Consider the following 26,211-nt stretch of genomic DNA (forward strand, 5'->3'; position numbering starts at 1 on the left):
ACATAAAAACCTTGTTGTGTCTACCTTTCTCCCTCCCTGTGTGCACGCTTTTATTTTCCCCCAGTAGTACAAGAAGCAGCAGTGGGTTCTGGGAGGACATGCGCTCTGACATGGTTGCAGAATTTTAATGAGATTATCAATGCTGTTTTTATCAGACATCAATGTTTCCCTCCTTACATTAAACCAAGACAAACAGACCTAGTCTAGAAACAGCATGGGTTTGAATCCTTTGATGCCCCACCCCGATGTCCATAACACCACCGTTCCCTGCAAGCAGACTTACTCATAATTCTACACACTGAAAATGTGAGATGCAAATACCAAACAGAAAGCCAAGACAGTTCATTTCCCTCCTGCACTCTCAAGTGGAGTTTGAATGTTCGACATTTGAATTCCGCTGTGGTCATGGCCGACCGTGCGTTAGCGGTACTAGATACAGCTCATGACAGGCCAAATTCAAAAAGGGCAGGTTGTTTTTTTCCCTCCCGTATTAAATGTCACATCTTTCTGCATTTATTACCTTGGAATTTTAAAAGACCTACAGTGTATTTTGCAGAAAACATTCAGAATGCATTATGTTCAAAAACACCAATTTCCACTGATGTTTTGTTTAGAACTCTGCAGCTTTCAGGTCAGCCATTAGTACCTTTCACTAACTCGTCCTGCTCTGCCCCTCTCTCCTTCAGGTGACCTGATAAAACCAACAGAGACAAATGTGACAAACTAGCGAGGGGAGCTGTTGATTCAATCAGACGCATCCTTCTTGCCACGAGGCACTATGTGTTCGGATACCTGACCTGACCAAACGACTGATAACTGTAAGTACCAAAGGAGAATGATATTTAGGTGTATGTAGCATATGCTTTCATAAAACATGTTCCCACTCGGTTTAAATGCAATTTAAGTGCCTATGATGAGAATTTAGTGACAATGTGACACTGAAAATATTTGCTTCCAACCGGTGTTTATTATTTTCTCCTGCCCATTCATTAATATGGGTAGGATAAATATCACAAAGACCTCTGTGTGGTGCATTATATTTCAACAGCACCACAAACTGCACACGTTTACACACTACACAGTTAACGATGTCAGTTACTACAGGTTTCTGCAGTAATGTGATTTTGTAAATGTACAATCTGTGTGAAACCTAATTTCAGTCATCAGGATACAGCTGCCTCTCCTCTAGAGGAAAACTATATCATGGCCATGAACTATATAGAGGTAACCAGGCTTCTAACTGGCTATTTAATGGTATATATAGACCATGTACTTCAGACAGGGAAAGTAAAGCTGGGACACGAGGAATGTCCCAGGGAACAAAAAAAAAAAACTACTTGCATTTAGTGATACAGCTCCAGTTTCCCAAAAAGAAAAAAAATCCAGAGAAAGAAAAAATAATCCAAAGTCAGACAAAAACTGACACAACTGTGCCACTAGAGGACAAAATAACTGATTTAGCGGTTGAACTTTTGACTTTTTAAAATACAGACACGTTTGTACTGTGACACACACACACACACTACAGAAAATACAAAAGAAAGGCATAGTTCCAAAACATGATATCAGGAGTAAGAGAGATATCTGATTACTAAATTACCTGCTTATCCACATGGACTTTTATGAAACCAGTTAGCACAGTGATGCACTCTAGAGTGTGGATACACAGCTCAATGTATTTAGGTCAGATATCGGACAAACCATTTGAAATGATTTTTAGGTTTGGTCATGTTGACTTGGCCATTTTTTTTCAAACTGTTCATGCTCTTAATCAAGGACATATCGGGCTCAGGTTTTGAAAGAGAAAAGCCCTGTCAGGTTTGTGTCAGGCTCGGTTTGTTTTATCTTGAGCTCAGATGGATCCAATTTCGTACACAACCCAATCTCGAAAACCCCTCGGCTTGTGTCTGACGATGAATTAGCCTCTACAGGCAACAGCCAATATTTTGGAGCTTCTGGTGTAGATAATGGATATCTGGGCCAAGATTCTGTCTGCTGTTCACTGTGCACCGTTTACGGTCCACATAGTTCTTTTATCACACAAAGTGAATGTTTCTCCACACAAAACACTGTGTTGGCGTTTTAGGTCCAGAAGACATTCTGGCTAAACTCATTTAATAGCTATTTGCATATGAATATAGAGAAATTAAAATGCCAATAGCTGATGGAAAGTCAATGGGTTTTACCTCTTTTGCTTTCAGAGTTTTTACCTGCAGGCAACCAAAGGCTGTTCATGTGATTGGTCAAACACACCAGAAGGCTTCCAGTCCCAAAATCCTGTCCCATGCCAACAGATTCTTTATCTTTCACATACAGAATGCAATTTCTTACTTGTGTGCATATAAACACACAACACACCACGAGTATCCTTAGCTTTCATGCTAATACATGAGAAATGATCTCAGCAATAAAAAGCAACCTTATATTATATAAATACATAAACAGTATATAAATTACGGAGAGGAATATACTTTCCAAAAGTTTCTAAGTTTGCTGATATTGTTAAAAAGCAGAGTTTGAATATGCAGCCTTTGTGTGGTTGTTTATGAGGGTGCATGCTGTTGCCCTGGTTTTGGTGAAGTCAAGTCAAACCAAAACCAGCTCCGATAAGCTCTCTCAGGGAGAAGCGTTGACATTTCGCAGGAAAAACAAACATCACTCCCCCTAGAACAGATCAGTGTTGATACTCAAGATAACCCTCCCGTCACATAAATGTTGTATATTCACTGAATGCTCAAGTGTTCACGAGTTAACCGAGGATGAATAATGTCTTCATTCCAAGCAATAAGAGAAAAACTCAGCCAAACTTTTTATCACCCCCAAGACAAAACATGTCAAATGACCTCCTCTCAGAAACATTCATCACCTAATCTTCTCAAAACCAACCTGTCACATATCTTCTGTCAGCGTTTGTGCTGCTTGCACCACAATGATTGGATGATACACTCAGCAAAAACCTGGAGTGTCCTAATTTACAAAGTTGGATTAGGTTGGAGTCTTAAGCCATCTCCCCTCAACTCTTTCCTGCCTCTCTTGTCCTATCACTCTCTGTGAGAAAATTGGCATCATTCACTGCCGTCACTGCTGAGCTCATTGTCTCCCATTATCCCAGGGACAAAGCTGCCATGACATTGAGTTAATCCATGCTTGTTTCAATTTTGCTTTGGGGGAAGAAAACAGATAAGGAGTTCGGGTGAGTGATGGCAAGGAGGCACCATACCGCAGGCAGTGGACTGCTACAATGTGATTGGGCAAGAAAAAGATAAAATGCAATCTGAATTGGGTTGATTTTCGAAAAAATGTCATGGACGCATTGGGCGTGCCAGTACAGGCTTTTCTCTCAGGGACTGATGGAGTGCTTCTTGAAAACCTAAAATTGCTTGCTAAGAGTGTCAAGACAAACATTCTGTAACAAGAAAAACTCCTGCTAGATTAAAATGAACATTTGATAAAATCTAGGGCAAGGAAACTGCAGGGACTTTCTCCCTCATCGACATCTTCACTATCATCGCCACCAGGAGACATAAAACACTGCGGCACAAACTCAGAAGCTGCTGGAAGGAGAACTGTCTGCAAACCATATGTCTTGCTTTTCCACTGGAAAGGGAAGTATCATTTGTAAAGTTCACCGTCTTAGATAAAGTTCTTTCCAGGAGTCTAATTATAAAAAGTCCAAGTCACACAGTGCAATGTGAACCGCGACTAAGCTTTCTTAATTACATTGACAGAATAAAGTCAAAAGAACAGGGTTAATTGGAAGATATGACATGGAGTTGATATAAATGCTGTAGGAATGTATTGACTTTTATTCTGGGTTTTGATGATTTAATAGAAGTTCTTATAATTGCTGGTTTGTCTGGCATTTAGATCTAAAGAAAGTGTGGACTTGTGCCAAAAAGCTGTAAAATAGATACTGAATTTCTCAAGTGACATCACAAAGATGCTATTGAACTGTATTATGGCAAAACCCTTGTGAAAAAGAACAGGTAACACAAATTAATAAATCCCAAGGAAAATACAGTTTGATTAATTTTAGATTTAATTGGCAGTAATAAAAACTGCATGAGTGCATGGAGCGAAAGGATTTGTTGACATTGCCATTTGTGTATAAAGGGTATTCATTTACTGTCTCTCCTTTTCTTTGTGGCACCACAAGGTAATCTGCTCAGAAGAAACAAAAACAACTGTAGTACTTGTGGTTTTGGGGGGAAACAATCTGATGAAGAGTTTAGTAACAATTGACCTGGGCAGGTAGAGCCTTGCTTGCTACCTCACAATCCTCCAGCTGCTCAGCCCATTCTGAGCCACTCACTGATAGAATCTCTAAGTGGTGTTGTTGTCACTGTCACCGGTCTTTTGTCGTATCTTTTCAAAGTTGTTTCTTTCTGCGGTTGTGCTTCACCTCCTGAAAAGGTCTGAAATTAAATGTTTCTCTGAACTGCTGCAGAGTTCCACAGTTCCACCCCTCTGGTTACCTCTTTAAAAGATGGGAGGATGGTGCCTTTTGGTTTTCTTGACATCCCCTCATCCAAACAAGAACTTCAGCTGACAATTTGTTTTTACGGTCATCAGCAAAACAATCGCCAAGTTTGAAGTCTATCGGATAAACTATAGTTTGACAGAGACAGATTTCTCCCAAAACTTCCAAACTGGGTTCCCTAAAAAAGAAATGCCCACATCATATTGACTAGTTTCTGCCAATGCTTCCACAATGAAATTCAAGAAAACAAAGCAGTGATTTCAATCTATGATTCTGACTCAAACTAGTACATTCCAGGTTAGCTGGTATCCTGCTACTAAGACAAGGTCACCATGTAACAGACATCAGATCTTGAGGCTGAACTCATCAATTCAGTTCTGTGGATGAATAATAATAGAGACAAGGCTTACAGGGATCAGGCAGAGGTCAAAACTATGAAGGTTTCAAGAAGATACCAAACAAATCCAAATAAGAAGGAATACAAACTAATGGTCCATAAGTCAAAACTAAAGTAACAGGAATACGAAGAGGCAAACACGAGGAGGAAGAGAACAGTAGTACATGGTGAACAACACACAGAAAACTACCACAGACACGAGAACCATTTTCAAAATTGGATGTCCACAAATAAGGTTCCCAATGGGAAGCAGATCATGACACATCAGGTTCCCACCACTGGCTTTACTGGGAGAATTGCTTGAATGACCTTCACTGTCGGCTGTGACCGGGCCATTTGTAAGATATATTAGCAGAAACATGCCACTCCATGTCAGGTCCTTGGCCGACATGAATCAGAGATCGAGATCTGAAAGATGAGTATCGTCCTTGCTCGTAGGAGAATTCCTCACATGGGTAATGGAGAGATGGCACTCTAAAGCAATTAACAAAAAAAAACTAACAAGACAAATGTGCCGCCATTATTGGTCCTTAATATGGAGGTTTGCCTCCAAAAAATGTCCGTAACCATCTGTTTTATCCGCTATGATAGGAACAGTGAAGTAGTAAAGTGCCTCTTGATAGTATATTATTGGCAAATTAACCTAATTAACTGGAAAGAGATTCATGGAGCGCTCTAAGGTCACATAATGTTTGTGCTGAAAAATAATCTTCAACATTTGCAGGGTGAAGAAGACATATCATATTTTCCAAAGCTGGGAAATGCCTTCCTCTTCCGTCCCATCTCAGCGGGATATCAAAAAGATGATAGCGAGTTCATATCAGCGTGCCATCTATTGATTGCACTTGTCAGCTTTTACAATCTGGCTTCATCTATTGGTCTGCGCTCCCTCTGCTTCATTTAAGAGTTTCCTGGGGACCGAGGTGAGCCCGTCCTCTAGCTGACAAACTGCTGCTCCCTCATCCATCTAAGCCCTCGCCGTTACCAGCCTCACCACCCCTCTTACAGCTGCGCGCAAGAGCCCATCATGGTTCACTAATCCTCCTCATTAAGCCAGGCCCCCAAGGCTCTCGTTACTGTACATCTATTCCCACATGTCCTGTTCCAGACTCATAGCTTTCATCTTTGGCAGCGTGTGCACATGTCATGAATGTGCCATGTGCAATATAGTGTGTGTTAGGATTTTGATGTCTCAGTCAGCTGCAGGACCTGATAACATGCGGAAAGTCAGCTGCTCGCTCTATAACTTGAAGGGAGGACTTGATCATGCTCAGGTCGCACGTGAGGAGGACTTTCCTCTTTGGTGTTACCTTTTACAGTGAATGCACCTTCTCTGGGGATGAAGTGTTTTTCTATTGTATTCACATTAATATCTTTGTTAGATTTAAGCATCAATAGGAATCGAAGGGATAGTTATGTTATCGTCTGTGCATGTGGGGTTTCATACTCTAGGTTAAGTCCCAGGGCAGCATCTAGCTGTGCATTTATTGCTGGTACTCGTCATTTTTCATTTTATTGCAGTGTTCCAACACTGAACCTCGCCCTGAGAGCGGAAAAACAAATATGCTTTTTATAGCCCAAAAAAGTGAGTTTAATTCCATCCGCTCTTCAACTTGTGTAAAGGTTGTGGCAGAGCTACAAATGCTCAGGGGATCTATATTAACCTGGTTTTGAAGTGCTCTGTCCACACCGCCTGCTGTTTGGATTTCCTTATAAAAATACTTTCTTACTAATTGGTAACTGCAACGTCGGGGGACTGACCCACAAATCGGAAAAGTCCCGGAGATGCTGAACGCCCATCCAGTCATTGAACTTCCTGGAAAAACGGAGCTAAAGCTGCACTGACTGGCAGAGCGAAATGGGTTTGGAGGAAACAAATCATGCGCTGCGAGACCAAATCACAAAGTTGAGCTTTGGCTCTATATCAGGAATATGCTCTGAGTGATGGGGCGTTCTATTTGTAAATCACTTGTAGTTGAGTTTTTTGTATTCAAGAGGTGGTGGGTGTTTACTAAACAACCAGAGGTGGCCTGGGTGATAACAGCTTAACATTTCTCAGGTTCTCTTTATACACTCCATCAAATGCAGCATCAATCTTGTCAAGGTACAGTTGGGGAGTGGTTCCCAACTCCTGTGTATGTAGTGTGTATGTAGGATGTAACGTGTGTTTGATTAGGAATTTATAATCCAGCCTTATGTAGAACCCCCCCCCCTGCATGTCTCCAATAGTTTTAACATTATTGTCCACACCTGCTACAGAGTCAGAGCTTGAGGGCATGACAGTGGGTGAGTGCTACTGTTGTGAGCGTGCACACACACACACACACACAATATTTTATATTGTGATTTGAATTCCAAATGCAACTAAATGTAGAGGCCCCTGGGTCAGCTACCGGAACCCTTTAATGCAGAGCACTGTTTATGAAACTCATGAAGTGCACTACATTATATGTCCATTTTATTTTAGTATCTGATTTGAAGTGCCTTCACAAAATTCCACAACAAAAGAGCAGTACTAAAACCCCATAATGCACTGCAATTTAGAGATCGCTGACAATAAGTACACAAGCCAACGTTGCCATCAGACCCGACTTCACTTCCCCTTCATTCGTGTGTGGAACGAGGCGAGACACATTCACATCTGGTAGTGAATTGATCTGCTTCCCTCATTTTCCGAGTTCAATATGTTTGAACTCTGACACAAAATCAGAACCCACTAGCTATGCTAGCTCCAGCAGTTGTTTATAACTCTACTGACATTATTCCCCCGCCCACTTAAACTTCTGGTCTCACAATGGGCGAAGGTGTTATCAAGGTTTCTGTCAGACCAAACTCTAACCATGCTCCCACGGCCTGGCTGTAATTGCACTGCTGATTTCATTTCGACGTGATATTTCATTTTCTAAAAATGAAAAGGCTTCATTGCTCTTCATCACAAAACCTAAGAACATTGATTTATAGTTAGTCCTTGGCCGGAGGACATCGAAATTAAATCCTCTTGTTTTCTGTGTTGTGATTTAATGTAAATGTGACATGTGTTGCCACAGTGATATACAACGTGTTCCTTTATTAAAAAAAATAAATATATCCCTTATTTAATTGTGATAAAGTAGATATTGAAATAAAAACAATACATTGATTAAACCTGATTTGTTATTACTGAGGCATTTTAAGTTCTCCAGATAAACATTATGACCTAAAAAACAATGTGCCTATTTCCATGATAAGGTCAATGTCTTCAGGCCAGGACAATTCTATTCTATATATAAAAATAAAAGCACCAGATCCCAGTCATTAGCTGACATCACTACTGTGTGTAGAGACCACAGGCCGCTGTGCTGGTTAATTCACATTGATAAAGGATCTAATCACAGAGCAATCATGCGTGTAGTGCAAACTGCAGCATCACCTTCCTCTGACATATGTAAGCACATCATCTCCCCCTTTGTTCCGAATCTTCCATGGGAAAAGAAATGTCCAGACAAAGACACACGCCATAAATTCTTGGCAAGGTTTTCATTATAAATGACCTACAAAATGTCACATCATGAGCCGTTATTTTAAACAAATATCCCAATATTATGTCCTGTGAGTGTTTTAACAGTTACATCACTAAATCCTCCAATATGATATTTAAGGTTCCTAATGAAGCTCCATTACTCGTAAAATCTCAGCACCTCCTTTCCTTCAGAGGACACTTATGGGAAGATTTGAATTTAAACTTGTAATAAAATGTAATCCTATGCATCAGCAGCATTAATCCTATGCACCGGTGACAAGTCAATATTCATGCTTGGTTGCTTGAATGGATTTGTCAGACTGATCGTTGATTGTCACATTTACTCTATGGTTTTCAGTGACACATTATGGAACTGTATTGAGCAGTACAGGGCTGATTTAACTCACAGCTCACCTGCATTAAAATCAAAGCAAGGCCGTGCTATTTATATAACACATTTTTACAAGTCAGCCCCATATGCTTTACATTAGAATCATGTGCACTCACCCAGAGTGAGAGAGGAATTTCCATTCACAGTCATGCACATTTTGAAGTTGATGACAATAGATGACGGATGTGCTCTCCCTCCAAAACACTCCATTCACAAATCACCTTGTTTAATATTCATGCTGCTTATTTCGAAGCTTGATTCATTTTTTCATGTTCCCAGCGTGTACCCACTACTCAACACAGTTGGTATGAAGTGAGCAATTTTCAGTAAAATGTCGCAGCTCGGCTCCTGGACTATGACAACCTGAGATGGCAACTAAAGAGGAGGGATTTATCTAAAAAAGTAACATATCATTAAGGTCATAAAAAAAAAGAGGTAAATCACAGCTGCCATCAGGACTGCAGGGAGCAGGGAACTCCTCTCTAGAGGATGAGGCTGCAGATGGAGGCAGGTTATATAAAGCGCAGCTCACCATCAGGTCCAGGTGAAGCTTATCTCGTCACGCTGATGACTGTGTTCAGCACCTGCTTTCACACAAGCCAAAAAAAAAACTACTGCCCAGGTGGAGGGGTAAATTAGATATAGAATAACTCATGAATGCAATACCTTAGTGTGGCATTAAAAAAACAAATGAGTTGTGTTAAAAGCCAATGATTAACCTGGGGTTTTAGTCCAGTTGGCACAATCTGTGCCTTTTCAGATTTTTCACTGTAAAACACTAAATTAACCAAATAACATATATCCATATTCACATAGATTTCATTATGAATATACGTACATAAATCATGCATTCATATTATTGCATTTCTGCTAGACAAGTTTTTATTTAAATAGGACTTTTTATGGCATTTTAATTGATTAGAAAAAAAACTTTTTAAGGTTTACCTCCTTGCGACCCTCAAAGTATATGAATGGATGGAGGCGTGGATGAATGGATAGACAGTTAAAGTGAAAGGTTTCTTTAAATGTATATAAAATTGTAGGAAGTTAACATTTCTGAAATTAAGAATTTGACAGGGCTGAGATGCTAAAGTAATCGTTCCTTGCTTGTGAAAACTAGATATATTGTCGACTCTATATTTCAGTATGACAAGTTAAAGAAGATTAAGGAATAATAGAGGATTAAGACCTTGTTTGTCCACAAAATAATACTTTTTACAGGTCGAGTGAGTTTAATTAACCATAAGCCCTTCATTGGTAAACATCTGGAGGGATTGGGCAGGCGAGACTAAATGCATATATGAATAAAACTGATGGAGATATGGTTCTTATTCAGTGATATCAAAATAAAACAAATAAAAATGTATTTAATGTATTTTCTGTGTCCTTACATGCAGAACGTCCTGTGTAGTTCTGACATCGGATGCAGCAAATGGCAGCTGCAAAAGTCATTCAGGGACACAAATATTATCCAATTGTCTCACATATCCGCAGGGTAAACACGGAAACACACTGTGGTGTAATTATGGTGACAGAATCTGCTGAGGGCAATCTAAAGGAAGGTGACAGACTCAAGAATTTGATGTGAAACTGACACTTATTTGTTTGCCTCACTGACACATTTCCTGTTGTCCTTTAGGAAATATGATTTTCTCCTCATTCTTATAGAACACAACGTTTTAGATAAAGCAGAAGACTAGATTTTGATTCTGAAGATGTATAATTGATTCACTCCATGTGCAGTTTTACTCTCTGATAGGTCGCACATGTACTCCGTTGTCATGATTACGCCTGTTGATTTTCTCTGTGGGTGTGGCTTATATAAGGGACTTCCTGAGGCATGAGCTGTAAGACACTGATGAAAGAACGCAGCCATTTTACTTCCACTTATTTGTTTGTTGTTATTTCTCTGTCACTTATAAGCAGATGAACTGAGATCCAAATGCAAGCTTCATCATGTTTGTTTAAAAAATGTTTCTTCATCATCGTTGATCTTTTTTGTTTGAGCACTAGAAGACACAATGAAAAACGCACTTTGTTTTTCCACCTGTCAGCACATGTTGAGTTGTTTGTGATCCCGGTGCACTCTCTGGCTCATGTTCACATAAAACTAAGATGAATATTGAGATGAAAAACAGTGTGGTGTGATGTGTGGGTTGCTACAGGTGTTAGTGACACGATGAAATAGAAAACCAGCAGATCTAGTTACAAGTTTTATCAAACAGCAACGCAATGCAAAGCAGTTTGAACGAATATGAGGCAGAGTTAGCAAGTTGCTCCTCTGCCTTATTTCGTGTAAGGTAGATATAGTTTTGTTTGTTTATTTGTTAGTTGGCAGGATTTCGCAAAGACTGCCAAACTCAAATTATCTGCAGGGCTGGTGGATGACCCAGGAAAGATGAGGGGCTGGAGTGTTAAATGTGACCAATCAAATGATTGCGCTTGCAGAACCACAGTTTTTCACAAAGAGCGAAAATGCTCAATCCAGCTTATGGTTTTATACTCGCTGATTTAATTAATAGGCCACGGCACTGCATTTCTGAATGACACTGTTTTTCCACTCTTTGTAGACGATCCTGGGTAACACAACACAAGTGGTCTTATTAACATGAATGAGAAAGCTGTGTTCATTTAAAACCATGCTGAACGTAGTGTCTTTCCAAAGTGACAGCATTAAACACATGCTGTCGCTCCTGGTAAATATTCCAGCAGTCAGGTGAAATGCGTTTGCCTGTCTGAAGTGCTTAGCTACATCTCTACAGGCACTTATGGTCAGCGAGCCTTTATTGGAGAGGGCACTTGCCGATACAAATTTAATTGCATACGCAGTTCGTTCATTTCACATTCCAATGCAGGCGATCTGTGTTGGCTTACCTTTCACCAGGAGTGGATAAATCCCAGAGGCACTTGAAGACAAGATAGCAGAATACTTAGACGTAGTGACGGCAACAAGCAGTCGTATATTGATCTGAGGAGAAATGTTGGACTGACAGTTGCTGCTGTCCTGAGCAATGAATGAAGCAGTTAATGCTGTGAGGCCGCTTCTGCCTCAGGGAGGTTTTTTTCACCTTCAAATTCTCTGCCCAAGAATTTTCAATTTTACACTACATTTCATTTTTACATTTAGATACTCTGATTGAATATGACCATCTACTCTGTGTCTACACCAAACATTTACCTGCGGGCAGAAAAATGGACCAGGGATGCTCAGTACACCAGCCAAAATCACTGAGGGACCTTATTTAGACTGTGCTTGGCTGACGACCGGCCCACACATCCACCAACCTCTGTGAGGAAAAAGACTCCAGATGGTCAGTCTGCCTGTGTCATCCAAACTGGAGTAAACACTTGTACTCCTGAATGTGTAGATGTCATGAAATAGTTTGTAATTCTAAAACAGCTCAGTCAGCTTGTTAGCCCACTTCTACAGCTTTAGTTGATGAAGGATTAAACCCGGCATATATATTTATACTACACTTTCCCAACTAATTTATTGAAGGTTTTTGGAGAACACTAGCATTAAATGTTGTCTTGGAGGTAAAAGAAAAAGAAAAACTTGAGGGCTTTGTTGAATTATACAATATTGACATCCTTGTTTTTAATTAGGAGTAATCAAGTGTGGCAAAGTGACCCTAAAAATGTAATCAGGGTTATATAGGCCGGGACCAGAGCTATTAAAAAAGATGTGGAATTTAGCAAAAAACGCTACTGTTGCATTATGGGAAGACGTCTGAGCTTTACCAATGCCATAAAACTTGTCCGAAATCACTCATTTATCACTATATGGTCCACTATATAGTGAGTTCTCCATTTTGCAGTGATGTTGTGGACTCATTGTATCCCACAATGCATTGTCAAAAGTAGTTTACAACCGATGGTCACTAACTGAGTGATAGATACCATTATGTATTGTGCTTGCGGTGCAGAGATGACAGGAGAGAGGGAAGCAGGAACAGACCAATCTGTCGTACAAAAGTAAATAAGAGCCGAGTATCACAGCACAAACTTAGACAAACTATTTTATTTTTTACATTTTAAGATGGTTATTCATTTTTCTCACTATATAGTCCTCTACATATTTATGTGATTAACCCCAACTCCTCCTTGTTAGCTGATGGGACATGGGCCAAACCAAAAATGGAATTAATGTTCCTTGATACCACAGCTCTACTAACTCACCATTTGGATATTTTGGTGCAGTGGGAGAAAGTGGAGACATATCGTCCATCTTATACATTCTATGAGCCATAGGGACCAAAGTCAGGTTACCTCAGCACCTGCTTGTTTCTTCTGCAGCCATGGAACGGCTCCAGGGAAAGCAAGTTGGGTCAGTCAGGGACATGATAGCATGTACATTGTGAGCATTTGGCTCCAAACGCGGCTGAGCCTATGTTCAACCTTGCAAGTCGCCCAACTTTCTGAAAATGTAAAAATACATTTTTAAACAACTATCACTTTAAGTGAAATGCCACAGACAGTACTTGCAGAAACTAAAATGACAACTACTCAAAAGTTTGACAATATGACAAGTAGAGTGGATAAAATGTTTAAAATATGTCATAGATACAGTCACAATAAATCATATACTCAGATCTACAGTACTTCAATTATTAAAAAGTACCCATCCCCCATCTACCTTGTGACTTCCCTCTGTGTGTTATCTGTAGCACCCATGTGTGTGTGTGTGTGTGTGTGTGTGTGTGTGTGTGTGTGTTTCCTAGCCTTGAAGCTCTTTAAACTGCACTGGCAGGATATAAGTGGCTGCAGATATGGAGGCAAACCACACGGACTGCGTAATGACAATGTCTGTGAATTCGATAAACCCCTTTTTCACGGGCTTTAGAACCACCCTTGCGGAAAATGTGATTACACTTCTCCACGGGCGCTGCAGTGTGGGACGTTGTTGCAGGGAGGCTCTTGGCTTGTCGCTGAGACCCCACTTTTGTCCGTTTCCTCATGCCCACTAACAACTTTGACATGCATGCAATGTCCGAGGAGGCCCGTGGCGGAGGCGTTTGTATGCGGTTTCTCCATCTGCTTTTGAAGCTGAGCGTGAGCCAGTTGCTAATGACTCAATGTGTTATATGGATGACAGGATGTGTTGTAGCCTCTTTAGTGTAAACTGACTCTTAAGTTGAAGGTAATTGAAATATGGACAGTAAAATGCCAAAAATAGTACGGCCACAGCATGAGCACAAGTTTTCAGTTTGAGCCAAAATGCTAAATGCCTACCAGCTGCCAGAGGCTGTTGTTTACAGCCTCATGAGTGATACATATTTTACTGCAAAAAAAAACAAAAAACTGGGTGACTCATTAATCCACTTGAGGTGGAACGTGATCTTTGAAATTAAATAAAAATACCAAACCTATGTGACTTTTGACTTATTTTTGTCCTGACTGATGCAGAGTTCTTACTCTTTTCCAGAACATTTTCAGTCATCATTTAGATTGTATGACAGTACATAATGTTAATTGCTGTGGAAGTCTGAGATCTGTGTACTTTCTGGCCACAACCATCAAATCATCATGCGTATGACATAAGTATGAACAAGATGAGAGTACTTTCTTTGTATTTTATATTTTTTCTTTTGAAAAACCCTTTGTGCTCTGTGTTTGGCAAGTGCTATGATTAAACATGTATAAATGAACATTATTTATATTCAACCTGGATCTATATTAACTGTTTAACACCAATAACATGTGATTATGCCAAATCTAGGCAACCTTTTAAACACCTAAGTGTGTAATTCAAAGATAACAATTGATTTCTGTTTGCAACAATGCTTACACAGCAAAAAGGTACTGTTAGCCACAAGCCTATTTAGCTAGTTTCTAAATCACATTTGGGCTCCCCACGTTCATTGTTTTTTTCATTACATTTTTAAAATCCATTGCTCCGAGCCAGAGTTTAATAAACTTTAAAACTGAGTACAGTGAGCTATCTTTAACAACTGAGCCACACATGCTAAACAGTTTAAATGATACAACAGTTCAAAAGAATACGACAAAGCAATGTTTATTCAAAAACTACCATAGTAAAAGCAGTAGGCAATGGCTCATTTACATTTAAAGAGTATATTGACTTATTCAGTGTTTCCATCACTAACATTTTAGAGTCATACATTGTGCATGCATGTGATGTGTCATGGCGGTGTGTTCAGTATATTCCACAACAAAAGCATGAGCAGCCTACCCAAAATGCATTAAAACTGATTGATAAACTTTAAAGTGGTCCTGAAAATAACTTCAGAGGGCAGTTTCAGCTCTGGTAGAAAAGCTAGTGGTTCGTTCTGAGCTAAATGATGTTGAAATGACTGGTACCATGCTGATTACTGAAGTGGTTTTAATATCATCTTCATCTTTCTCCTTTTAGAAATCCTGAATGTATCTGAGATGTTTTAACCTTGGCCCTATACCACAGAGAAGCAGAAAAATAAGAGCCAGACTATTTAATAGCATCACCCTTTGCCTCGAAAACACACTGGTATTCTGTAGAAATATCTTGGAGGATATAATTTGACGTTTCTTTTTAAATGCTCAATGAGCTCAGGTATGATACTAAAGAGCATATTCTATGCTGCTTCAGGAAGGATTCATGCACATTTTTTTTCCCATTTGGATCCGAATTGAAGTTAAATTAATTTATTGGTCTGAATACTTTTCAAATAATTTCTACCAAAACATTGTATGTTCTAAGGACAAGGCTTGCATCACTTCATATTATTCATAAGGGCAACAAATCTCATGAAAAGACCAAAACCAACAATATGTCAGTCAGCATCGTAACGCTCTACGGATGTTGTAAATCTTTAAAGGCAGATCACAAATATACTGTGTGATCTTTAGAAAGGACCCAGTATATGGCACATAGCAGCACCATGCAAATTCAAAATAAACGAGTCTGAGCTTTGAAATGATCATGAGAAAGAAACATGGTAAAAATGTGGCTTTATATGAGAATCTTTCTACTTGTGACGATTGCAAATAAAAATTGATCAGTACATATATATTTAACCCCAACCAGAATGGTAAAAGAGCCTGCAGGAGGAACAGTCTGCAAACTATTTGGGTCCCAAGGTCTCAGTTTTTATAAATAATGCTTTGCGATATCCTTGAAAATGATAACTATGACATCAGTGCTGACCCTGAAGAGAGGACGCTCATATTACCTATTAAATATATTTTTTTCCAAATGGGTATTCGTTCAGTGATGGCTGAAGATTAAAGAAGGTGTATTAAATAGAAAACAAAATTGCCTGCTAACCGAAACTACTGAAAAAAACATTAGAAAAAACCCCCGGAAAAAACACAGGCAGAAAAATGTGTGTTTATGAGGCCTATAATGTTCCTATGTATTCCGTTATTTTTTTTATTAGACTTTCATTTTTAACCATATGTGCATGGTGAACAATACTTGTTAGTATTAGTTAATTGATGGTTTTGTCTTGCCTTTTAGATTTAAAGACAATATGTTTCCAATATTCACATTAGAAATTACATTTAGTTTCTCCCGAATTTTAATTGTTTAGTTTAATAAATAGAATGTCTCAGCATTAAGCTGAAACATCATATAGGACTAACCCTGTGCCCCCTGGCTTTTAAGGTGAATGCCAATCAGCTGGTGTTTGACCCGGGCAGAACATTTGATTAAAATCTTCATCATTCAGCATTTAGTGCTCATACTTTTTTTCTCGGCAGGCAATCTATCCTCCTGCCTGGCCACAACTCCACTAAATGAATCCTAGAGGGAAGCAAAAATAATTGGACTTATTAATTTATTATGATGCAAAACTGAGTGAGAATTAGGCAGCCAATTTAAGAGTTTATCGCTAATAACCTAAACTCAAATACCCTCATTAAATGCCAGACATGTTGTTGTTCACACCAAAAATATACAACTTCCCCCTATTTCTATCAGATGTGCTCAAAACAAAAACGACATCAAAATTTTATGGGGTTGATCCCTACCATCTCCCAATCGCTGTGTCTCAATTAAGGGGCTCCTTTGGTGGCTGCGTTTGAAGACCAAATGCGGAAAGGTGGTCTGCCCTGTTTGGAAGGCCCCTGCATGTTTGTCCTTACTTCCCTGGGAAGTGATGGCTCCAAATGGAGAATCTTGTCCAGCCCATCCTATCCCAGGAATCTTTGCATGCGCTGCATTCAGTGAAGAGCAGTTTTTCAAGGAGGTCGAGGTGCCAACAAGTTTCAGTATCAAGTTTCAGCTCAACCAAACAGCTAACCATACACATATTTAAAAAAACAAGGGACATTAAAATAAAAGCAAGACAAACCTGATAACGCTGATCATAGAAGGACTCTCATTACGGTCCAGCTTTCCCAGTCTACACGGCCCATGAGGACCATCTCAAAGGATGCAGCCACCGAATTGAGGAACAGCTCAGAAGTGGTTCCAAATTAAAACAGGAAATAACACTCCAACAAAATAAAACCACAAGCTGCAGCCACAGATTGATCTTACTGTAGCAAACTTATTGAATAATTCCGACTGGCAGCATAGAGCTTTACCTGAATGCTTCTGAAGGCAGATGTATCGACTAGAGCAGCAGTAACATGGTTAGCAACGGTCTGACAATGTGGGCCTATAAGCCTGAGGGCTTACTGGATTTGAATTCATCTGCAACAAGGACATCCCCTGGAAAAGAGACTCTCCGTTGTTCCAAGCCTAAAATAAGTCGTTTCCCAGTATGAGCCTTGAAACGGCTTTCGCAAACTGTCATTGTCCGTTGTATTCATACTGGCCATTAAATATCCTCTCTCAGCCCTGTCACTGTAAATGAGGGGGAAAAAAATCTACAGTGCAAAAATTCAAGGGTTTAAGTGAAGTGAATTAGTTTTCAGCTGTCTATCACATGTTCCTCCACCACAGCTCAACACAGAACTTACCAGGACCACACAGAGGAAAAATGTACTTTCTGCCGGTAAACTGTGGAATACAGGTTTGAATTTTGTCCCCCATTAACTTACTGTGAAAGCACATTATGAAGAGAATAATTTGATGGCCGGTGTGAACAGCGGTGATGCTGCATGTCATAAAGAAGGACAATCAAAGTTCCAAGTACATTATGGATATTATTAATAGGCGTATTGTGTTGTTGTAATGAAACTGTGCTCCCATGGCATCTTTTTAAAGTCTCAATTCCCTCAGTCATTTTGTCAGGTCGGATTTAAACCACACAGCAGGTTATTGCTGAAAGCAGTTAAATGGAATTTGAATTTGGACAGCTAATGACAGTCCAGGAGAGGTATTTGGGTTTTCGACCTCTTGAATGGGCAAAAATCAGGTGATTAGAATCCAATCACTATCTACATCAAATTCAAAGATCATTTAAGCTTAAATATTCTGGTCAGAAGGTTTGAGTTGAATTTTGTTACCTTCGTTAACGGATTGATTGACTGGATAAGCCCAACCGGGGACCTGCTAAAAACGGACGGTAAGGTGTAATTAGGCCCCCCCGGTGGACAGCAGAGCCTTACCGAGCAGAATCTGCCCCAGAAATCAAAGCACCCTTGGGGGCCTGCAAGTTTTCCAATCATCACAACGACATTGACAGAGAACTGGAGAGGGAGGGTGATTAAGAAGGTGCCACTATGATTCCTAACCGAGAGGAATTGTGTCACGTGTAACCTGCAGAGAAGCATGAAGGAACATGTGGCGAATGTGTGTCTGAGTCACCTCTGACACGAAAAGACTTGATCATGCTGCTCTTGCCAGAGAGGCTGCACAAAACAAGCAGTGAGCACTGAGCAGAATATAAAGATGTTTACGATCAACAGAGGGAGAAAATAGGCTCCATGTTCTTCATTTCAGTTACACTGAACCCGTCCTCACCGTCTTTCATCATTCCAAGAGACCATGTGTTTCCTTTAACGAGCAGAAGAAGACATTTCTCCCCGCTGAGAGTTTAAAAAAGCAAAACAACCAATGTGTACAGTACATGTGTGACCTTGTAAATTAGGCATCTCTATACGTGAAGCAGAGCACAAATGTATTCAGACAACCACGCACCCATATTGGCAGAGCAAAACAAGCATTATAAAACTTGTTGAGTGATGACCGGCCACAAAAAAATGAGAGACAAGAGAAGAACAATCAGTCTAATCCCCCCTCCCTCCTACACTGCACTGAAGAGTTTTTGTTTGAGAAGCAGAGGACGTGCGTCTGGTGGCCTCGTCTCAGCCGGCATCACAATCAACCGGTTATTCAGGTGGTCACAGGGGTCAAATACGAACAAGAGTGAGTGAGATCCTTCTTGTAGGCCCTTTATAATGCTGCATAATTCAATCCACTGATATATTCTGTAGAGTTACTTCATTACATGTGATCTCTTTCAACATCTTGTCATGTTGTCATTATTGTGAGTCATATTGTGATGATAAAGACAAATGGTATGAGTGTGTGGTTTTTGAAGAAAATGCACAGATAACTGATCATTTCATATTTTCTAACATTTTTGTCTTGAAAAAATGTTGATGCATAAACTGAATGAGCAGAAACATATGAACGTTCCCTCCTGCTGTGGACAGAGCAGTTACCGTAATGACTCTAAGAGACAGATGTCGTGAAGACAATAGCACGTTCATTCATCACAACAGATGTACATTTTTGTGGGAGAGAGTACCAGTTTATTAACAGTATTTTGTTGCATTGTATATGTAGCGTTCAAGCCTGTCTATAGTGAGTCTTTTGAGTTAATCAGCCTTAAAAGTTTTTATTTGTTCTTGTCTAACCGGTCTGTTACGCTGCTGTCACCCTGTCGCAGAGGAAATCGATTCATGATGAAGGAAAACGACTTCTTGGCGTCTAATGACGTCTGTACTGCAGAAATGAAAATAAAATAATCTGTCAAACAGACAAAAAGTACATCTTTCATAAATGATGAGGCCAGAAAGACTGAGCAGTGAAAATATATATACATGTACAGAATGTCTGTTCATTACAGTGTCAATTGTAGTGAGTTAACTTGTAATGGGAGTTAAACAATGCAATGCTGGACACCCCCACATCTATCTAATTCAATTAAAACGCAGCTTTTTGCTGTAATTACCTGAATTACATGAATTGTGCAGCACTTGTAATAACAAAGAAAACTGTCTCTTCACTTTTTTTATCCTCTGCTTCCTTTCCACAGGCTCATCTTGCCCCTTGAGTGTGAATGTGTGGTTTTTGAGGGACCATATGGCACAATACCACACATTATAGGTAAGAAAAAGCCTTTTTGCACTCTAATTTTCTCTAGATTGAGGCCTGAAATTACAGCTGAAAAGTCCTTGAGCTTTCTTATCAAATCACACACAAAGTGGCCTCAGCAGGATCTTCAATTTTCAGAGGACTTTTAACGTGATACATGACAGAGCGCTCAGGGTGGGAGGTGATCATTTTGAGCCTTAAACACCGGGTTTGTGGATTTGCTCTGTGAAATCTTCTTGTATGCGGTATCTTCCAGCCTGCAGCGATGCGTAGTATCTGCAAGATTAAACAATGTGTGGTGTTTGCATGAATAAGTAGCTCAGCAAACATAAACCTGTCCTGTGAAAGGCCAAATTGCCACACAACATAAAGAAATCACTCAGGTCACCTTTCAAATAAAAACCTCCCACTCATGTTTCATTTATCTGCATCTGTAGCTCATCTCAACAGATAATTGAATCCATTTAAATTAACAACATACCAGATCAGGTAGTGCGTGCTAATGCTAATCAGAGAATTAACAGTATGTGTCTGGTTTAGTTGTGACTTTGGTAACAACCTCCACCATAAAAATTATTTCTAATTTCATTTACACTGACAGGGGGAACATTCACCAATTTTGCACACAGGTAATTTTACTCATCATCAGCTCTACCCAGCAGTGTTGCAGTATTACAATACAGTATTTTTTGCGGTTCCTGAAAGAGGGACATTTTAAAGTTTGAGAAATAATCTTATGTTAAGATGCTTTCAGACATGCAGTGAACTCCAGATAATCTCCTGACATTCTCCAGAAGGGGCTGCATGTGAGAACGCAAATGTCGAATTATAGCTGCGGACATTCTCTGCAGTTTTTCCTGTCCTTTTGTCAGGGAAACCTGCAGAGAATATTTGAATAGAGCAGGATATTATCAATAGAAGCCAGCACAAGTGTAAACAATAATAATGCAGTCATCGATATAAAGAAAGGCACCATATCCTTAGAAGAAGCCAATGAAGATTGTAGAGGTAAAGAGATTTCTGCACTTGTGTTGATACCTACCTGATGATGTGTTTTAAACACTTTAATTTGCCTCTTACATGCTGCACCACCCCGCACCTGAACCCTCCTCCGTGTATGAAGGGCAAACTCCGGAAAAAGTCTAGACCCCTTTGTGCGGAAATTCTCCCAAAAGGATTTTAGATATCTCAGCTATTCAGAATATTACGAGTAGAAATCATGTCGGTTTAACTGGTTGACGGTGTCCATCAGTTTTGTAGTTGTTGGTCAATTTCTAAGGAAATGATGTTGGTGATTGTGAAATCAAATCTGAATTGTTTCCTCAGATTGTGGATGAGTCAAGTGATGGCACTTACATAGAAAAAGATGCAGTTGGTATCATGACTGTGTTTTCAGAAAGCCTTGGTAAAGTACTTTCATTTTTCCGTAATTCTTCAGGCTTCACAACACTAGGGCCACTTTACAGCAGGGAGGCCATGAGTGGAACATAAATAGCTCACTTTCTCCTCAGGAATGTTTTTTCTGATGAAGTGCTACAGTTTGTTTGTTGCCCTGGAATATATCGTTAAACTGTCATTTATACAGTTGCGTCTGGTTATTTGTAACATTACGTCCAATCATTAAGGTCTACTTGTGATAGATATTTGTCTCTGGTGCAGGTTCATGCCAAATGTGTGGAACTTTAATTTGATATGTCCAATTGAAATCTATGAATGAGCAGTTGACAAAAGTATGTGGACACAAAACTACTCAAAACACATTCGGTCAAACCTGCAGCTTCTGAATAATACGAAACTATCATGCCACAGAAATGTACAAACACTGAGCAGGTCGTCCAACAAACCAGAAGGTTGGCAGTTGATCCCAGCCAAAGTGCCCTCGGGCAAGATGCTGACCCCCAAGTTGCCTCCAACATCATCTGCAAAAAACATGCAAGCTGATCTACTAGCGGTGCGCACTGATGTTGCGTGCAGAATAACACGTGCTGTCTATTTAGTGCAATTGCCTTACTGAATATGCAATATCGGGCGTTTCTACCCAAGTGCGCATTGGAAGGACTAGATGCAAATACTTTAATTAAGCACATGCATTGTGATTTACAAAGCCTGACAATTGTGGACACTCTGCTCTTCGTAATTGTCCATGGTTGAAACCAGTAATTTAAATACTACTGCTTCTACCGTTTTTGCACCTGTTCTCATTTATTTTAATGATTTTAAAGTATCTATTTTTAGTAGGTCACCTGCAAAATTGCCCGCATTGAGTTATTTTTATGATTATAGTGATATTATATTATAAATGACTGGACTGTCAACAGTTTAAACTGTCAATACAGGATTTCATCATTACTCAGGATGGTGAAATAGAGTCTGCATTGCTGTTTATGAAGTTTATTATAAGCAAAATGATGTTCCACATTTTACATCCAAACACTGACAAATCATTATCCCTTAAAGAGCCATGAACACACAGTGATGAGCTGTCTTAAAATAAAAGTGTTGTTTATTCCTGAAGTTTCAGTGTAAAAACCTTCCACAGTCTTCCTCTAACCCAGATCTGCTGCTGAAAGAGTCGGAGATACATTCCACTCATTATTTTTGCAATATGTGCAGTTTTAGGCACAAACACAACTGTTCATGTTGATCTCCTCATAAGCTCTCGGTTATTGTTGGTTGTTTTCTGTCTGTGCCTGCAAGCACACATCTCGCTAATGACATCATTTAACAGCCTGTATTTTGATAGATGGCTGACTTGATAGTTAAAGATCATTCATTTGCTGTAAACCACTTATGTGCTGAGGGTTGCAGGGAAGCTGAAGCCAATCCCTGCTGACATTGGGCTCATCAGGTCGCTACTTTATCACAGGTCTGACATGGAGATAACAACCATTAACACTCGGATATGTTTTATTTATATATATATATATATATATATATATATATATATATAGAGAGAGAGAGAGAGAGAGAGAGAGAGAGATATCTATATATATATATATATAAATATTCCCAGTAGTGTAGACAAGAGTTACGTTTTTGAGATGGAAGTGGATTATAAAAAGTTAATTACCATTACTGAAACAAGCAATCTGTCCAACCAATCTCTGAGTCATGACCTGTGGGGTAAAATGTTTATTTTCTTTCCTTCTTTAGTCATTTTCTTTATTACTCGAGGACAGTCTCTTTACTAGCTGAGATTGGAAGTTTGATCTTGACCTCAGAGACAGCAGTTGACAAAACAGTTCTGTCTCAAAGTCCACTCAGCAGCTGCTGGGGCTTTTCATAAAATTTGCCTCAGCAGTAAAAGTGAGTGGGAAATGTTTTAACACTGCATGTATGAGGTTGCACAAGGACTTTGCAGGTGCTGCAGCAGCACGTGAACACGAGAACAACGGCGGAGGGTTTGACACTGATCCTCTCATGGCAATGTCACTAATTCACAGTCATCAGGCGTCGTCCTCCATTCTTGACACACACTTTCTCTCTTGCAATTCAACACGATCAAAGGAACAGTTTCATGCTTGATGCTTTATGCATGTTCACTCGGGAGGATTTTGAAGGTCATATGATCGCTGCGGAAAAATAACAGCAAAGATATTATGAATAGATGCAAGATACAAACTTTGGACTCGTACCTTTTTGATGCTTTCAACAGTTTCGCCTCAGTCTCTCTACGTCCAAAAACAATGCTTGAACTAAAGCAGTGGAGGATTTATTTTGATTCAAAGTATGTCGAGCTTAGTGTGTACAGCACTTGTCTCACATTAAAATAAAGGATATCAGACATGTTTGGAAGAAAATGGATCAAACCAATGTTGCAAATTAATTCAAGGTCTTATTTTATTAGAGGCCTTTTTTATAATGCAGGCTTGAATGGGATGAGTAAGATGCATCATGGATAAGGGATCCCAGAATATTATAATACTGTATTGATAAAAATGTAGCAATTTGATGATTCATAAAACAGCTTTATGAGGTGGAGGTGGTTCATTAACATGTGATGCTGCTGAGCCCGAGGCTGAGAAGGAAAAATGGTGCAGCTATAGATGAAGATATATTTCAGAGAATGAGTGAAAGCTTGATAAATCATTTTTGACCTGCAGTGGGGAGGGGATCCAACAAGCACGAGCTGGATAAAAGAAGCTGCTCTTCTCTCAAGAATGTCTCAGGATATCCATCATGCATTGTCTCAATTAGCTCCCCCCTTCATCCAGTGATTCGTCAACTGTGATATCTTAATGAAAACATTTTGCACACGCACTGTTGAAGTTAATGGTAATGGGCATGTTTAGTGTGGCAGGGCTCGTGTTATAGTTAGGTAACATCTACTCTATTTCTTCTTTGTGTCTTTATATCTTAAACAATAAGAAGAAAACCAAGGCCTCTGAACAAAAGTCATATGTAGTATGTTACTCGAGCTTGTATGTGTTTGGCCATGACACAATAAAACTGAAAGATTTTTCATCTCATTTAGACTAATTCAGAGGAAGTCAGAACTTTAAACTGCTAGCAATTCCAAATCCAAGTGTCTTTGCACAGCTCTGCAGCTCTCCTCAGCTCTAGAGAACGTTTTTGTGTTTCTCAGCCCAGTGTTTTGCTTTTACAGTCTGCAACTTTAATATTGTTTGCAGTAGGTAGCTGTTCTAGCAGTTTAGGTGAGTATCATGGAGCACAGTGTTGCCAACTGCTTTCAATGGAAAGTAGCAATAGACTTGCTTGAAATGTCACTAGATCACGCCACAGAATAATATTAATATTTATAAAATTGTCATACAACTATCTATTTATAAATTAAGGATAAAATACAAATTAAACAAAATGATAAAATAAATAATGGCCCAGCTAAACTTAACTGAAATATATTTTTTATGAAACTATTATTATCAATGCACATATACCGTTTCTAAAGTAAGAAAGTCACTAAGATGGCAACATTGGAGCATGTAATGGCAAAGGAGTGGATGTAGACTATTAGCAGAAGTAAAATGGAGAGTGAACATGGTGCTTCAGCAGGAGGATACAAACATGACCCTTAATGAATGCTAATGTTACCCCATATGAACTGGTAATGAAATGAGCAACTACTTGCTACCACATTCGCTATATCATATTGACGATATGTCCATAATCTGTGTAACAGCTCATTTATACTGACCTTGCGTGGCCATAATTCATTCAGTGCAGGTTTTAAAATGTGTGTTGAGGAATAGTCTGGGACTGCAACCATAACCTGTGCCAATTTATTCTATTCATTCTTTATTTAGTTTGTTCATCAAGAAATACTTTAAAGTATAATTATATAATGTGACATTTATATGTGTAAAGGCACACCCTACACATTTATATGTGCATTATACAAGGCGATCTACATTTTTATGATATGTCGTCTTCTCCAGGTTAGTTTGAATGACATTATGCTGCGAGGGAGGCCCGACATGCAGAGTTTGAAAAAACGAACGTCCTCAGTGTTTGTTTCACAGCAGAGGTGCCATGTGTATTGGCAGGAGGAGAAGCAGGTGTGATGAAAGGAGGGCGGGCTGCTGGTGGCAGGGTGGGGGGGCTGATCAGGAAATGGTGTAGGGAAATCTAATTTATTTTTCATACGCTGCTGAGATGGAATGTCATATATCATGCTATGCAGCAATTTTGTGCCACTCTCGGGCTCACGAAAGATGAAAGAATAGTGATCAAAGATACAGAAGGTGAAGTCAGCTGCTGGAGTTGCTGTGGGATCCACTTCTATGCTGAACACTATATAAACTGTGCTGAAACAGTCATCCAGTAAACTGTCACTGCTGGTTTCCACTGTAGGACAACTCACTTCAAACATCCAACACAGAAGCCAACGCAGACTAACGGAATCCTTTGGTTGCCCTTTGATACAAGGATGAGTCAAGGTGACACAAACACTGAGTATCCTTAAAATTAAAAAATGCAGAAACTCACTGAATACGGATGTTAGGAAGACACTGTACAGGTTGAAAGCATAGACTGTATGAAGATAGACGACATGCTGCGTCCCTGAAGGTTACACCAGTGCCTCTTGATCACCTCCTGATAATGAGGTGCAGTATGGATCATAAACGGTACATGGGCCAAACTAGAAAGTCAAAGTGCACATTAACTTCTTGACTAATTTAAGTCATTGGGTACAATAACAATGGGGTGAGCCATCATGATTGAAAGCGGAAACTAGCTTGAGTACGTAGCGTGCATGTTGCAGTGCGACCTCAAT

General features: G+C 39.5%; 1 protein-coding gene across 1 annotated transcript in view; it reads left to right on the forward strand.

The window, feature by feature from the left end:
- Positions 1-26,211, forward strand: part of LOC109627982 (leucine-rich repeat and fibronectin type-III domain-containing protein 2) — a 137,769-nt gene that overhangs the window by 74,715 nt on the left and 36,843 nt on the right. Inside the window, exons 3-4 of the mRNA XM_020084823.2 lie at positions 687-818; positions 19,918-19,988. The gene's annotated coding sequence lies outside the window, so the exon portion shown is untranslated. The remainder of the gene's footprint in view (positions 1-686; positions 819-19,917; positions 19,989-26,211) is intronic.

This window comes from Paralichthys olivaceus, chromosome 12 (genome assembly GCF_024713975.1).
Source record: "Paralichthys olivaceus isolate ysfri-2021 chromosome 12, ASM2471397v2, whole genome shotgun sequence".
NCBI classification, from domain to species: Eukaryota; Metazoa; Chordata; class Actinopteri; order Pleuronectiformes; family Paralichthyidae; genus Paralichthys; species Paralichthys olivaceus.